The sequence below is a fragment of the Lytechinus variegatus genome, chromosome 6 (genome assembly GCF_018143015.1).
Source record: "Lytechinus variegatus isolate NC3 chromosome 6, Lvar_3.0, whole genome shotgun sequence".
Classification (NCBI taxonomy): Eukaryota; Metazoa; Echinodermata; class Echinoidea; order Temnopleuroida; family Toxopneustidae; genus Lytechinus; species Lytechinus variegatus.
The window spans coordinates 24,404,022-24,412,858 of NC_054745.1; the positions used below are offsets into that span (position 1 = coordinate 24,404,022).

The 8,837-nt window shown below is 37.3% G+C and overlaps 1 long non-coding RNA gene across 1 annotated transcript; it reads left to right on the plus strand.

Annotated features, from left to right (window-relative positions):
* Nucleotides 1–2,108: 2,108 nt before the first annotated feature.
* On the plus strand, nt 2,109–8,016 carry LOC121417251. The gene is made up of 4 exons (XR_005970330.1): nt 2,109–2,485; nt 6,375–6,557; nt 7,524–7,618; nt 7,944–8,016. It is a non-coding gene; the product is annotated as an uncharacterized LOC121417251 (long non-coding RNA).
* The last annotated feature ends 821 nt before the right edge of the window (nt 8,017–8,837 follow it).

Sequence of the window (8,837 nt, forward strand, 5' to 3'; positions counted from 1 at the left end):
GAAGGGTTCTTTCTCCTGAGCTCAACGGCACATGTAAGGTCCCAACGTCGAAAACCCGGGCGATGTGGGGGCTCAATCCAACCCCTGCAGCTGAATTTCTCTCTCCAACGTTAAAGTTAAAATAATATCAATTCACATCCTCGAACAAAAAATAAGCCGGAACCGGTGACATGAAATGAAGCTCTCCTTGTTGAATTTATATCAATGTCCGATAAACATTGTGTTTATGCGTAAAACCAGACTGAAGGACTAAAACGTTCCCCGAACATGCTGAAAATGACGGTCCACCCCATCCGTACTACCAATTTTGTAGCGGCACAGCTTTGCAAGACGGCCGGTGGCCGCCCACCGTCTTGCGCTGCCCACGTACAAAAAAAAGACGGGAGTCAAAGAATGACAAGTTCGATGAAGTTAAGTTGTGTATCAGGTTTTATTCTAAATCAAAGTCAGATTACAAGCTGGATTATAATATATGTCGCATCTCTGGGCTGGACGACCGACGACAGACAAAAATTAAGCCGACATGGCCTACGGCGGCAAAACAAATCGGGAACGAAAAACTGCCCCTTGTCAACTAAACACTCCCTTTTTATCCCCTTTTTGGTCAAACACCGCGTGGCGAAAAAGCCTTTCCCAAGTCGACCCTATCACTTTTGGTGTAATGCGCGAAATTAATCCGCCTATAATGTAAGTATATAAAACGGAACTTAATTATTGTGTACTCCGATTCCAAATTCAAGTTCTTCGGCTTTCCATTATTCTTCCAACTTACGTAACTCTCTTGACCACTCCCCCAACTGCTCTCTCAGTCAATTAATCCTCTTTTGCGACTCTTCTCACTTCAGCCACTCCCACTCACAGCTCACTTCCACCAAGGAATTACCAGCACTCCTTGCTTCCACACCTGTTCACATTCTCTCTCTCTCTCTCTCTAATCACTGAAGAATGCAAGCGAGCCGAAGGACATGAATAAGAAGCAAAGTAGTAAATAACTGAAGTTCCAATGGACTTCTATTAGTCCTGAACGCCTAGCAACCCAGTCAGTTTGCCCTCTTTCACTTCCACATTCCAATCGCTAGCCTGGCCCAGAAAAACTAGCAAACGAAATCAACACCTTTAAGGAATGTAAACAATGGAAGAAGGCGAACGAACTTCTTTACCCAAACAAACAAATCTCTATTTTCTATCCCGCTATAAAAATGCAGAGCAATGCCTCGAACTTCTATCTTTTTCAAGAGATTTAATTATCATAAAAATTGCTTTGTGTAGAAAATGCCTTTTACCCTCATACACATGATACAAGTAATACATACCTTTCTATCGATCGCTAAGTATGTTATTTTCTGGATGTAAGGCACATCAACAAAGGCGATCGGATGCAAGATGAAACAGATAGATGTCAACGCACATGAACATTTTGGTTCAAAATTTTTGATGAATTCTTTTTTTGATATATTAACCGGACTATTCAGAAAACAATTTCAACCGATTTCTACTATCCAAATCTTAGTGAAATGCGTATTGATTTAAAATTTCCCATTGTCAGACTTTGTGCAATAAAATATGAAAATAATTGATTTTCATTAAAAAAAGTCCAAGAGGGCCGCCAAAGATATCAATTTTGAACTCCGTTGGACACGATTTTGGGAAGGGAACATCAAGATTCATTAACTAGACACTTTAGGCAAATACCAAAACATTGAGTGAATAATATCATGCCAGATGCAGGAAACATCAATAAAGTAAGCATATATCGTTCGCACACCTCAGCCATATGGTGAAAATAGGCCAAAAACGCACGATTTCTACGTGCGCACCATATTGGAAAGGGGGCTGAAATCACAGTCTATAATGTCTTTTTCAATTACTGTTATATATTTTCTTAAAGTAGAGATATAGATAAAGACAATGATATTATGCTTGAAAGAAAAAATATCAAATGAAGTACACTAAAAAGAAAATAAATTTCTGAATCGATTTTCGACAATTTTTTATGCAAGAAATTTCCTAAACTAATGATATGCAAATTTCATTACGTAATTTGCATATGTAAACAATTATTTCTGTTCGTGAAATTTTGCATACTCTTGTGCACGACTTGAACAATATTGTAACGCGAGACCCCCTCAAATAATAGTATGCTGCCACCACAATAGTTTATAGAGTTATTGAGCTCTCGACCAAGCATTATTTAACACTTGATCGTAAATCAAGAACTTTTTCCTCGATGAGAACTTTAATTAATTAAATGTCTAGTAAACCTCCAATCAGAATAGCCGTCTCATGATCCAATATCTGAGATTACGCTTCGAGGCCTATGATTGGTCCATCTTCTTGCATCGACCGCCAACTTTTAGCCTCTCCGTTCTGCCACAGCCATGGATGTTGAAGGAGCTCCGATGACCTGAAGAAAAACCGTCATTTCTCCCGTCTTGAGACTTCAGACATACTTCATGACCCGGACTCTCGCAACAGAATTTAATAGGTGAGTTTACTCACTGAGTGACTTAGATTAATCTAAATTACAAAGCTAAAATTTCCCATCTTTCTTGATAGAGTAGCCATGTAGCAAAATCTCTATTCACTCACGTACAATACTTGTTCGCCTCGTGTTTCTACACACACGCTCAGGCATATCCACTTCACACACGTGCAGTCACCTAAGTTAAATTATGCACATCGACATCCATAGAAGCGATCAGGCTATGCTTCGCAACCAATCATTCTAGTCTGTTTCAGTTCTCAATTCCACTCTTTATCACTGGGTCTCACTAGGTAAGCGTAGTTTTCCAAGCTCGATGTCGCGTTCCGTTTTCTTGAAATATACAAGGTTGGTCTATAAATAAACTAAGAACCCTAACTTAAATAATGCTTAAACTAATTGTACGGCACTTATCCCTAATCACATCATCAATCAATCATCACTAATCAATCGATCACCATTGCTAATTCTAAGACTTGACAACAAGTCCAATTACTGATTGCTAAGAAAAATAAAATAAAGTTCAACTGAACTTTAATATAAGAAATTTTGAAGTTAACAATTCTTCTGAACATTTCACAATAAAATTTGGATATTTACATCAATTTACATAAGTATAAAAATTCATTGAATATGGAATGAGCAATATTAAATTGTATAACTTACTCTACGTAGATAAGAATTTAACTGTAAGTCTGTGCATGTCACTCTTAAATTGAAAGAATGATAAATAGAATAATAATTAATTGCTAAGTTGATAAATCCTATGTATTCACTGTTATAAATACACCAAGCAATATCGGTATCGTTTGTAAGTATTGATTATTACCTAAGCTACATCCTACTTAGTTCTGTACTTTATACTCCGTAGAGTTGTGTTCTCTCTCAGAATTATTTCCACTTAAAACTGTAAACTACTTTCCACAAAGGTTCCAGGACCAATGGATCTTTTCTGTCGATCTGACTTATGTGAGTAATCCTATCTAACTGCCAGCAGTTACTCAATATCTTTCTCCATCCAATGTCACTAACCCAATACAACACACCAATCTCCAAAAATATCCTTATCCTATCAACCTCTCAACGGGCCTTGTTTACCAGCCTTACAGCGCCTACAAAACTCCCACTCACTTTGTCGGTGTGAAGTTTGTATCAACATCCAACATTCTGTGTGATGAAAAGCCTCAGAAATCCGTAAATATCCTTAATCATCACGGGTTCAAGAATAGACTCACATAGTACCTTTCTTAGCATTAAAGCCTACCGGAAACTCTAACCTCGTCCCTGCTGTCTGAGCATACAGCTAAGCAAAACAAGTCTGAAAGACCAACACCTTATTCCTATTTCAGTGTTAAGTAAATCAACTAACTATACAATGTCAATGCTCCAATGAAGTATTAAGCTTCATCTATAAATTGAGTTTACTTCAGTCTTTAAACATCAAGTATCCTTAATAAATATGTGAATGACTGCACAGACAATTATTTACAAGTTATTTACAAATGCTTTCTGATAATCAGGTATTTACATCTCATCTATTGTTTACGTCATTCTGATTATATGGTAATCTTAATCAGAATTAATATTCAGTATTCTGATATTATAACATTAAGTATTTTGATCTTATAACATTAAATATTCTGATCTTAATAACATTACATATTCTGATCTTAACAACTACGGGAATTGCATGCTTGACACTATGTAACACGTGACCTTAACATCCACACACTCATGATGGCTAGTTTTGTTTAGTTTTGATCCTATTTGTATATGATGTAAGAAATGTAAATAAATAACCAAAGTCATTAATCCTGAAATTAGAATTGAGTTAACGACTCTATCAATAAATATTGTTTAAACGACCAATGTGGAAAAATGCCAAAGTCAGATCAATATTCAAAGCAATACCAAAACAACACACATTCCAGAACAACTTGACAGTTTTATGCCAAATGTTACTGACCAAAAGATAATCTCTGTTTAGAGATTGAAAATCTGACACTAGCCTTTTCCACGTTGGTAGAATAATTTTATCAATGCAGTAATATAATTACTCTAACTAGATAATTTGATTAAGTATTCAGACTGTCAAGAGTCCTTAAAAGGACTGCCTAAATATAGTCATCAAGTCAGAAATAAATTCATAATATAAAAATGCATAAATTATCCAATTTCATAAATAAGGTAATTAAATAGAATTATCCATTCAGGAGATTCCAGAAAGATAAATTAATAGTCAGCATTCATGTTCACTATCGTGACCATCAATTAATTTCTATCTGCTTTTAAACAGCTGTGTTCATGTCAAAATGAACACAAACAAGCACCAATAAATGCTTTCATATCTTCTCTAGATATCTATCAAACAATCAGTAGACTTGATAAATCAATCAAAGTCTGCGAAAGAATAACAAAAGCTGCCCAATTTCTGTGAACAACTGATAAATCCAAGCTGACTATAAAGAAATGCAACAGAGTATTGGTTGCCTAAGATCGTCACGAACCCCAAAAAGGTGACGAACGATTTCAAATTCGTAGCTAAAATTCATCATTATTCTCGCTGAATTCCCTGAATGGAACTAAGTGTCATATTATGACGTAATGTACTCACAGAAGAATGCTTAAGTTGAATGAACAATGGTTCAGAGAGAGAGATTGAGTGAGTGACTTTCAACGATCCTACTCTAAAGAGCTTGCAGACGATATGGCAAACTCTCGAAAACCTCGCCTATTTATAGACTTTTGGCCCCCCAGGATTTTGGCAATTTTTGAGCTCATTACATTACGCGGCGGGTTGTTATGTAATTTTAGTGCTTTAAAAACCACTCAATTCACATAACATTACGCGGCGGGATGCTATGCAAATTCAGTACTTTAAAATACACAAGATAGTGCGTCTGTGCGCGTATGCGCGCATCAGAGCTTTAGATCCAAGGAAGAGTTCAAAATACTGCCGGTAATCGTCTCAGAATAAAGGAAAATAACAGTATCCAAACATGAATGAAGAAATTCCAGCAATAAATTAGTGCTGTCATCAACTTTCATGGAATTTACACAAAAGGTAAGATTCACATTTTGACTTAGAGCTATTTAAACGCTCATAAAATTTCATAACAGACCATACCGGTCCCATAAATAGATCGTACTGCTGGCTCTACGCGATTATGGCGTGACTCAGCAGAAATATACCAATTCCTCTGCGCTAACACGTATGCGCACACACTAACAATTAATCCAAAGAAATTCACCAGTCTCTCTCTGGAATTCAGGTCACAGTTCACGTAGTAAAAACAGCTGATCACCGGCACTTAACCTTTCATTCAATGACTATAGTGGCGTTCAGTTACGTTATGTAAACAAACAAAATTCCAGATGAAAGGGACATTTTGGAAATGTAAATATCTCTTTAAGATGAGATTTTCCTATTCACGAAGGGGGGTTTCCTTCACACTACCCCCTGCCAAATAAGTCACTGTCCCAGTGACTATAATAAAAAAAACATTTAATATATACATGGATATTCGTAAACATAAATGAATACATAAACATCATATTACACAAACATGAATCTCTTTAAATAACAGTTCAATTCATCTTCGAGGGTCTTGCTTCCGAATAACACCTGGTTTCGATATACGACATAAGAAAGTTTGGTTTCTATCATAAATGGTCCTTTCCAATTTATGCATAGCTTAGGACAAACTCCCTTCTTCCTTGATGCGTCGAATAACCATACCCAGTCTCCAGTTACAAAACCTCACTGAATAATATTTCTGTCATAAGACTTAGCCTGTCTCTATCAGCATTTTTTTTTTCTCTAGCACCTTCATGTACCTCATATAAATTTTTCTCACATCATTCACATAGTCCGATTCCTCTTCATTTGCAGATGTTGGAGAAGGTAACAGCACATCTCCTGACAGACTGGTTTCTCTTCCAAGTATCATCATCGCCGGACTCTCCCCAGTAGACGCCTAGACTGCTGATCTGTATGCCAACATCGCAAACGGAATCCTAGTCTCATCCCAGTCCTGTTCACCACTTGGATCAAGCAATGACGACACCATACCCAGTAAGGTTCTATTAAATCTTTCTATAAATTTATCTCCTTGTGGGTGTAGTGGGCAAGTCCTTAGTCCATTCTAATACCAAGCATCTACATCTCTACTATCAGCCTTCACTCAAAATTCCTCCCTTAGTCACTAAGTAGTTCTTTCGGTATTCCATACCAACAAATAAGTTCCTCCACTGGTACCCTAGCAACCGTCTCCACCTCCTGATCTGGTAATGAATACAATTCAATCCATTTTGTTAAATAGTCTCCTATGACTAACACATACTTGTTTCCACTGTCCGTTTCAAGTAAAGGGCCTAAAATGTCCATCGCTGCCCTTTCTAGTGGTGCACCAACCCTAAATTTCTGAACTGGTGCTTTATTATTATTTTTTTTTTCTTTTGGGTTTTTTTCAGCTGTGCACAGATAGTACATCTCTTAATCCACGATCGCACATCTGCAGCAAGTCCAACCCAATATCTCCTCTGTACTTTATGCAATGTCTTATCAACTCCAAGATGAGTAGCTGTTTGATAACCATGTAATTCCTCCAGTTCTGTACTTCGCAAAGAACGAGGAAGTACAATTTTCCACGTTATCTCCTTCCCATCTCCTCATCAAGACACCTTTATGTACTTCTAGCAAAGTCTAGTTTACACAGTAAACTTTAGTAGCCGATGATAGGTACAAAACATCCCTCCAGCTTGGCCGCTCTCTGCATATTTCCTTCCATCTCAAAATATGCTTTATGTCTCCATCTTGTAACTGTGCCTTCCTGATTTCCTCTTCAGTTATTGGCTTAATGTTACGGTAGACATCTCCTTTTCATCACACTCTCCAGCCTCCATGTCAAAATCTTGTTATTAATAACCACAATAAATCCAATATAGTTCACGAAAAACAATGATATAAATTCAATTAATGTAACAATTTAAATCCAATAAAAATAAAGTATAATTATTTATACTTCTCTTTCTCTTCCAGTCTTCTTCAATCTCATACGGTGTCAACAATCGGTGCAAGGTTGTCTGGATAACCCATCAGCATTTGAGTGAGCATGTCCAGCACAATTTTCCAAGGTGAGTTGATACCCAACATCATCCATTCAAATAAATAGTTTCATCTGCTTCCTGTAAGAAGTCCACTCTAATAATCTCATCAACATCTGTTCCAGCTTAGTTAACTTCTCAAAAGATTCACTTCCTCCATCTGAACATCTAGTTCTCATGACCTCTCTTTTCTGCTTTGCTGCAATCATTACTGATGTGTCCAGCTTCTCTAGTTGAAGTACACAACTCATGGTTAGCCTCCAATCCTTTCACACTCATCTGTTCCATCATCAGTCTGATTTCTTGCATTGCAGGCTTGACTCTAATACTTCTATCTCCTTTACTCTCTCTGCAGGTGACGACTGCGCTCCATCCCCTACTGCTCCGACATGACGTGGCTTATTCCTCTCTCCTGCCTTCTCCGGCTGTGGAAAAGACTCCTTTCATCAGTACAGCTGCCATCGCCTCGTCTAGCGTCCTAGGATGAGCTCAGAAAATAGCACCTCTGACTTCTCCATCGTCAATTGCTTCTGAGAAAACTCGAACAAGCCTTTCCAGCATCGATGCTCAGCTCCGGGTATGCCTGACCTGGTTCCTGTAGACTCTCCTTACATGTAGTTGTCGATGCCTAGTTTGCAACTCCAGCAACAAGTTTTCAGCATTCTCTCCAGGGCCAAGTCATCTGTCCAAAGTGAAGTCAGATTGAGTAAGAGGAAATGTTGTTTGAGACCTCCAGTTCTGCCTCTACGAGCCTCATGGTGAGAACCTATCCAGCGTCAATGTCATTTCAACCATTCAGCCTCCACAACTTCTGTATCCAGCTGCTAACTCAGACTGTACCTCGACGCTTGGTTTCACCATATGGAGTGTCACAGTTTTGATATATTTGGATGTTTGTTTATTTTTGGTTTAAGTATAATACTTTTTTCTAATGTCAAGCACACATACCCTTACATTGTAAAAGGAATAGATTTCCTTATAATTCACAGTGATTGATTCACTGTGAGTATGTCCATAGGACATATAAATGCTCATTTTCCATATTCAATCTTAACTTATCTAATGCACACTTGTAATTAGGAACTCAAAACACAACTTATTTACTATACATAGCTTAAACAATGCATTCCTAAATATCTAATAGTACCGTACACAACTATACATAATAATAGCAAAATTCTTATATACTTAATACACATCATTCTACTACTAGTACTTGGCAGACAAAATGTAGTCTTTTTCTCTTTTA